Here is a 9,266-nt window from a genome sequence, read left to right as displayed (position 1 = left end):
GTAAACCCTGAAGTGTGTGATTCAGCGGGGCCAACCCTGATGGAGAGCGTTTTGCATTCTCAGAGCGACACACGCAGTCATGCACTCACTAAATCAGCAGCTTAATCAATGCAGATGAGAACACAGATCAGGACATTATTTTTGGAAACGGATCGGATAACCTGTTATGTACTTCACTTATGTCTGTTTAGGGTGCTTCTTTAGTTCACTAAATTAGGTGCTTTTACTGTAGTTTACTGTAATTGATCTGATCATGCATAACAAATGATGCGCTTAATCACCAGAAAATACTCATTTACTCATCCTCAAGATGCTCCGATAGATATTTTTAAAAATGTCTTGGGCCCGGTTTCACAGACAGGGCTTAGACTAAACCAGGATTACGCCATTTTTCAATTAGGACATTTAAGTAATTTTATTAACATGCCTTAGAAAAAAACATTATTGGTATGCATCTTGAGACAAAACAAAGGCACTGATATATTTTAAGATCAGTCAGTGCAAGTTTCTTTCAGTTAAAACGGCTCAGACTTACACTTTAGTCTGGGACTAGGCTTAAGCCTTGTTTGTGAAACCGGGGGTATGTGTAATTACCTGGATGATCCACAAATGTTTTTTTGTTTTTTTTATGATAGTTGTTCGTGAGTCCCTCAGTTGTCCTGAGCAGTTCAACTTTCTTCTGTTCAAAAAAGTCCTCCAGGTTCTGCACATACATTGTTTTTTTGTTTTTTCATTATCTTCTGCATATTTGAACCCTTTCCAGCAGATCCATCTTTTCCACACTGAAAGCAACTGAGGGACTCATACACAACTATTACAAAGGGTGAAAAAATTCACTGATGCTCAAGAAAGCAACACAATGCATTTACCTTCATAAAAGTTACTCTGAGGTCTCCCTGTTGGTCCCCACCAATTAGCACATATGAAAAGAATCAACACAGCCACAGCTAAAATGCTTCTTGAAGTAAGATATGGTAACTGGATCATATTTTTCCACCTACATTTCTATACATAGAGCGTTAATGGTCCCTAAACTATTCCTTTAGGGACCATTCCTTTAGGCCTGACTGTTTCCACCTCACCTTCTACTTTTAATACTCCCATATGCACTTGAACAACCCAGATAAAAGGCCATTTCTAAGTGTGTCGGTGAGCGTTTACATGTGTGGGCAGTGGAAGAGAGTCAATCAAAGGATGGAGTGTTTTTCGATGATGGCTTTAAATCTCTCTGATTGTGCTGAGCCTCGGCCTGTGTCTCTAAAGTGCTGGAGGAAACATGACAAATGTGCATTCAGGGCAAGAAATTATTACAGGTCATTTGTGAAAAGTTTTCCAGTGTGACCTTTCATACTCGTAGCATTTATAAAGTGTAATGTATTTAAATTTCATTCTTTTTTAAAAAGGAGAGAAAAAGTCCAGTTTTTTTCTGTATATGCAACCACATTAAGGTGTTTGATGCATAAGGTGAGTTAATAGTGTAATCTCACTGAATGCATTAATGTTGAAGCCTTTTAAAAGAGCACATCCTCATTACCACTACAAAAACAATGCTATGCTGGTAAAACTCTTGTTTATTCCGGCTGTTTCATGAGCCTTTCCATTCAAAGGATCTAGTTTACTCTGTAAAGCACAGAGAGACAGGAAGAGAGAGGATCCGGCATCATATTGGGCTGTATTGATCTTGTTTTGAGGAGAGTACTTCATACAAATATGAAAGTAAATAAATAAACGCATAAATAAACCGCTGGACATGAAATCAAGTGCAGAGAGCTGTGAAGTGCAGTGCTTGTGTTTCTTATTTTAAAAAGCATTAAGCAAACTTCTGCTTCAAGTGCAGCCTTTCAAGAGCGCACATTTAAAATGCAATTAGCTGACTTTCCATTCTGCTGTCATTTTCATGTTTTCAGGACAAAATAAATAAATAAATAAATAGTTTGACAAGAGATCTTGCATTTCTGTGGATGGTGCTGTGGCATTGTATTTGAGCAGAAGAAAAGCAAAGGATTTGTAATAGTAATTTCCCTTTAATTGCACCTGAATCAGTGATGAATATTAAAACATTTAACCCATTATAAAATGCAAAAGGTGTTATCAGAGATATTCCCAGCTGGACAAAAGCTCTGCAGTGCTTTTGAATGATTATTGGTGTACATTCTTAGAGACTTGGCAACATGTTTGATGTTTACACCTCACAAAACGGAAGATTTTTATAGAATGCCATGTGCTAATACTTTCAACATTCTGAGGCATGGATTATGTGTCCCAATACTTTTTCTTGTTGTCACAAAGGGTCAACATGTGACTTTTTTTTTTTTTGCCAATCACTGCATAATATAGAATCGTATCATATTTTACTGTTTTACACCCAAGCAGCCAAGATTGCTTTGGTATTTATTGCGTTTCAATAATTATTTTGTATACAAGTGTTAATGTTAAAAACAAAACAAGACAAAAAAATCTCAGATTAGAATAGTAGACGGATGCGAATTGGCATGAATTGTGTGAAATGTGAACACACTGGCTGTTGCTAGGTTCCACTACGCCAAGGAAGGAAGATCAAGGCAGGGCAGCTACTAAGAGCTGAAAGGATGAAAGGATTCGAGCAGCAGATCTTGTCATGCTGGATATAGACTCATTCATCCTCAGAATTCCATCATCCACATGGAGAGCGTTTTCTCCATTAAGAAAAGCAAGAGGAGTGAATCAACCAGATTCCTTTCAAAGTCTATTATATTGCATTCTTATTTATTTATTTGGTCCCACTTTATATTAAGTGGCCTTAACTACTATGTACTTACATCAAAAAATAAGTACAATGTACTTATTGTGTTCATATTGTATTGCAAAACACTTTTGCTGCTATTGAGGTGGTATACGGGTAAGGTTAGGGACAGGTTTGCTGGTATGAGTATGTAAGGGATGGATCAACAGTGTAATTATAAATGTAATTACAGAAATTAATTACAGATGTAATTACATGCAGGTATTTTTAAAAGTACAATGTAAAAACATGTATGTACACAATAAATGCATTGTACCAAATGGTTAATTTAAATGTAAGTACATAGTTGTTAAGGCAACTTAATATAAAGTGGGTCCATTTATTTTTATACAAAACTGAACTTCAGGACTAACAAATGTTGTTGCTGCGAGAAGTGAAAGTACACTTTTGTTACTTTTATTCTTTCTTGATACTTTTGGTTGTAGCCAACCTTTTTCTTTTTTGTATTTGGAAATATAATATACAGTACTATAATATAATATAAATAATATTGGAAATATAAAGACAATATTAAGCTTCGGTGCATTACATTAGTGCACATTTTTCACTGGATTTGAATATAATTGTCTAAAAAACAGAACTCTTAATTTACAATAAATACTTATGTCTTTAAATGTTTAGTTTTAATTCTGGTTTAATTTGCCTATAGGTAGAAGCTAAACTGATACAGTATGTGTGTAATAATAAGTGATCATTTGGTATATTGTTAATATTCTTTTACTTTTAGAGATGCAATTTGACAATTTTCATGAGTCTTTATGTTTACCTGCTTTTTGATTTTGGTTGCCAAATCATTAAGTGCTTTATTATATGACATAGTCCCATATTTTAGTGCCAACAGCCAATAAATCTTAACTATTTGAATCATTATTGTAAACAAGTGTCAATGTTACAAAAACTACATTAGAAAATCAAAAATTGCAATTTAAACGCATTTGAGCATCTTTTTAAATGCATACTGCAGACATACGCTAGGACTGTTTAGCATTCCAGTTTTACTTACATTGTGGTCAGCTGTCACCTCTACTTAAGTTGTATATGTGATATAAAACAGAAAGTGTCCCTTATTAATTTCAAAGTCTATTATATTGCATTCTTATTTATTTATTTGGTCCCACTTTATATTAAGTGGCCTTAACTACTATGTACTTACATCAAAAAATAAGTACAATGTACTTATTGTGTTCATATTGTATTGCAAAACACTTTTGCTGCTATTGAGGTGGGATACGGGTAAGGTTAGGGACAGGTTTGCTGGTATGAGTATGTAAGGGATGGATCAACAGTGTAATTATAAATGTAATTACAGAAATTAATTACAGATGTAATTACATGCAGGTATTTTTAAAAGTACAATGTAAAAACATGTATGTACACAATAAATGCATTGTACCAAATGGTTAATTTAAATGTAAGTACATAGTTGTTAAGGCAACTTAATATAAAGTGGGTCCATTTATTTTTATACAAAACTGAACTTCAGGACTAACAAATGTTGTTGCTGCGAGAAGTGAAAGTACACTTTTGTTACTTTTATTCTTTCTTGATACTTTTGGTTGTAGCCAACCTTTTTCTTTTTTGTATTTGGAAATATAATATACAGTACTATAATATAATATAAATAATATTGGAAATATAAAGACAATATTAAGCTTCGGTGCATTACATTAGTGCACATTTTTCACTGGATTTGAATATAATTGTCTAAAAAACAGAACTCTTAATTTACAATAAATACTTATGTCTTTAAATGTTTAGTTTTAATTCTGGTTTAATTTGCCTATAGGTAGAAGCTAAACTGATACAGTATGTGTGTAATAATAAGTGATCATTTGGTATATTGTTAATATTCTTTTACTTTTAGAGATGCAATTTGACAATTTTCATGAGTCTTTATGTTTACCTGCTTTTTGATTTTGGTTGCCAAATCATTAAGTGCTTTATTATATGACATAGTCCCATATTTTAGTGCCAACAGCCAATAAATCTTAACTATTTGAATCATTATTGTAAACAAGTGTCAATGTTACAAAAACTACATTAGAAAATCAAAAATTGCAATTTAAACGCATTTGAGCATCTTTTTAAATGCATACTGCAGACATACGCTAGGACTGTTTAGCATTCCAGTTTTACTTACATTGTGGTCAGCTGTCACCTCTACTTAAGTTGTATATGTGATATAAAACAGAAAGTGTCCCTTATTAAACACACACACACACACACTGAGTTAGAGTATCACTTACTTTCTTATGGTAACTCTAATCACCATCCAGTAGAGATGAGATTTGCCCATTATGCCTGGAAAATGAGTGTTAAACCTAAAATAAGAATTTTCAAAGGAGGGTAAAAAAAAAGACTCACATCATAACTAGTCACAGTATTTAAGGCTTCGTATCATTTCTTTTTTTTTCTTTCTGTGGTTTAATTTTGATTAAACCACAGGAATTGGTTTTGAATTGAATTGGTGATGTATGCCTTTTATTGTTGTATGAGAGGCCATCCACTAAAATGTTTGTGGAAAATGTATTTGTAATTTCTTCAACAATGACTTACGCAACAGCAGTTAACACAACCAAAAGGGTTATGATTCATCTGTAATAACACTAACTTGAATTGTAAATGAAGCAGCGCTGGAGGTTTTGTTGCCCTCGTGACTGAGTTGATTGAGCTTTGTGGAGGAGTGTTTGGACTCCAATCCCTTTTTTCTTCCTGTTTTAATGATCTGACTCAGGCACAGCTGGCCTCTCTTGAGTATTTAAACCGTGCCATGTCTCAGCACTGCACATCTCTGCTCACACTGTGAATTTTCAGTCTTATGGAAAGAAAAAGCACTATAGGCTTAAGGAGATAGAGAGGGTGATTATGGAGTCTTCACAAGTTGTGAAACTGACTGAATGTGTTGTTAAATAATCTCACTGCCAGGGCTGTTATTGGCTGTGCTGCATTTATTAGTGTCGTGCTAATTCCAAAGTCAATGTTCTAATCTGGGCAATTTACCTGAAACCACCCACCCTCACAATCCAGCATTCAGTGAGACGCTGAGCCTATTGCTGCTGGACATTAAACAAGAGGGGTGAGTTCACATGTATCTTGGTGGGCTTGAAAGCTTCTCAGTGCATTTCCTTCATGTTTCATTGTGTTTTATGCCTTGGGAATGCTATCACACTCTTGAGAGAAACTCCAATATGTTTTGAGAGACTCATTGCTCTTCAAGGACCTTGCCTCTGTTCACAATAGTAATTCATCATCATCATGGACTTATTTGTGCTCAGGGTAAACAAACAATTTGAAGCACCATCTCACTACTTATGCTGTACTTTGGTGATGCTGGATAACCATTTTCGGATGTATAGTATTTGTACTTGTGACTATTTTATCAGAAATCTCCCTGTGCTATAAGCTGTTTTTAGGTCATTCTGTGTTCTGCAATGCTACATTTTTGTTTGTATAAGATTTAGAGGTAAAGTGTGCAATTTTGATGCCAGTATCGTCACGAAATGGAAAAATGCATGTCAGGCTTTGATATTAAAGCCGCACTTTAATAGAAACAAAATACACATTGCTTTTAAAGTGACGACATGGAATTCAAAATCTAACTGGCATGTTTCTGAAAATGAATAGATACTTCAGACACTTTTTAAATCGTGAAATAGTGAATAGGAAATTTAGAACCCCGTCTGCTCACCGAGCTTATTTTAGTTTTGATTTTAAACACCCAAACTTCAACTTCGATATAGACGGCCGCTTGATTTAATTTAAAATCCATTTTGTTCTTTTGTGTTGTTCTAGTGGATTTAAAAGTTCTGACGCTTCCCGCAAATCGATCAGTGAGATTTGTATATTTCATATCAGATACAGTAAAAGGTGTGTATCAGATGCGTGCTGAAGGTGATTTTTGCATATAAAGAGCATGCCAAATGAAGGCATGAACCTGTGCTATAAATACACAGTGCCAGGAGATCAGCACATTGAAAAGGGTTCCAGAGGTTCTCCAGAGGTTGGGCTGTATGAGGAGCCACAATGGTGCCTCAATAATGTTTTTAATTTTTGTTGGTGAATATTCTCCCTCTTTGTTGCACTAAGCAGTAGATACACTGTGGATTAAAATATAAGAATAAAACATAAGGGGTAATTATAAGCTTCATGAGCATGAACAATGAATATAAAAAAAAGTCATTTCTGAGAATATTGTGCATGCACATGAGTGATCAACACTAATGTGACAAGTGACAAGCAGCATTGTTTTTAGGTCTAATAGGTCAAGAACATGTAATACTTTTATTAAATCTTATAATTTAAGCACTTGGAAAAAGTCCCTTACATCCGTTTTTCTAAATCAGTGTTTCTCAACCCTGGTCCTGGGCGCCCCCCAACACTGCACATTTTGTGTGTCTCCCTAATCAAACACACCTGATTCAACTCATTAGCTCATTAGAAGAAACTCCAGGACCTGAAATGGGTGTCAGATAAGGGAGACATACAAAATGTGCAGTGTTGGGGGGCGCCCAGGACCAGGGATGAGAAACACTGTTCTAAATGTTTCATATTTATATCTGTGTACAACCCAGTTTAGTTTCTGCATAGTCAAAATTTGGCACAAAATCATCAGAAATGGCACACATGGTGAAGGAGGTCATTCCAAGTGTTTTTGCACTGATATATAATGACGCCACTGGCTTGCTTTCAGACCAAGAGATGGAATTTGCCAAATAAATTCAATGTATCCCCTCATATTAAAATGTGAATAAATATCCTGAATCATATTTGCTACCTCAAGTCAAATGTAATTTATATTCAGAAACTTGAAATTGACGTTCTCAAATCAATTCTGAATGGCAAACAACCCTGTCAAACATACAGGCTACAGCTCTGCAGAAAAAGGAAGAACCTAAAGGTCAAAGGTGTCATAACTTTTGATAAGGAATATATTTAGATAACATGCGTAGATAAAGAAGAATACAAATGCTAACTCACCTAAATAGTATTTTAACATGTTAAAGTATATCATTTTGATGAGATGAACCAAACACAATCATGCAGTCACCTTCATTTAGAGGTCTCTCAGCACAAAGTTTAACCCTTTACAGTGGCAGTCTAAATGAAATGTTCAATTTTCAGCTCAAAGCAAAAGTCTGCTTTTCTCACTGATGCATTTGTAAGCCAGTGTTTTTTGTTGTTGTTTTGCCTTAGGTTAGCTTGGATTAATTAGCTGAATTCTATGGATGTTTCTTAGTCTAGCTCTCTGCCTGCTGTGCTGCACTGTTTGCATGAAGATTAACAACACTAGATCCCCTCAAACAAAGTAAACCCCACCACCACATTCTGACAATGAAAGAAAAGACTGTTTACTTTCTGCAAATGATGCCAGCCCAGGGGTAATGCTCTAATTCTCCACTAATGGTGATAGTTTCAAATAGAGTGCATATCTAATGAGATGAGCTCTGTGTTTCTAGATGGTCTTGAGACTGACAGTGCACTTTTTCTTGTACTTTTGCTAAGTTCAGAAATGAAAGTCTCCTCCCTCTCTCAAATGAAGCTACCGGATACCTTGTAGCTTCATTTGTTTACGTCTCTCTCTCTTCCGATCCCCAGATAAATGTCTCCCTGACAACCTGTGGGGATGAGTGCATGCTGGATCCGACATTCCTGTTTGCTCATTAGCACGAGTTTCCTGTGTGCTCTATTCTTCAGATCTGTGGACAATGATATGAGCATTACAGTCAACTGTTTCTCCCATCACTTCCAGTGTTTTCATCTTGTTATGCACCGCCTCAGTCATTCTGTTCACAAGACTGATGCAGTCTGGTACCCCTAACAGTGGTTGAGCGGGATCGATTCCAAGTCTTGATAGACTACCTTATTTTCTCCTCCCTGCATCCATAAAGCTGTGCTCTGTTGCAGGCATCTGCTCTCGTTTACATAGCATTGCATCATTCATTTTATAATATGTGAATGCAATGTCATTGAAGTTGCCTGGCATGTTAGGTCATGTAGTATTACATTCAATCAACAAAGAGAAAACTATGTTACGGTTCAAACGTTTGGGGTCAGTGTTTTTTAAATTTTTTAAGAAATTCATTTTTTTTATTAATAAAAACACTGTAAAGAAGTTGTTGTTTTTAATCTACTTTTTTAAAAAAAGTATACTTTCTATTCATCAAAGAATCCTGAGCAAATATATCACAGTTTCCACTAAAATATGAAGCAGTGCAACTGTTTTTAACACTGATAACAAAAACAATTATTTCTTGAGCAGCAAATCAACATATTAGAATGATTTCTGAAGGATCATGTGACACTGAAGCCTTGAGAAATGGTTCCTGAAAATTCAGCTTTGCATCACAGGAATAAATTAAAAATTTTAAATATATTCACATAGAAAACAGTTTTAAACTGTTATATTACTTAACAAATTACTGTTTTTACTGCATTTTGATCAAATAAATGCATGAGCAGATGAGACTTCTTTTAAAACATTTTT

The sequence above is a fragment of the Sinocyclocheilus rhinocerous genome, unplaced genomic scaffold, assembly GCF_001515625.1.
Source record: "Sinocyclocheilus rhinocerous isolate Xijiao unplaced genomic scaffold, SAMN03320098_v1.1 scaffold971, whole genome shotgun sequence".
NCBI classification, from domain to species: domain Eukaryota; kingdom Metazoa; phylum Chordata; class Actinopteri; order Cypriniformes; family Cyprinidae; genus Sinocyclocheilus; species Sinocyclocheilus rhinocerous.
Note: the sequence above shows the minus strand (reverse complement) of the source record.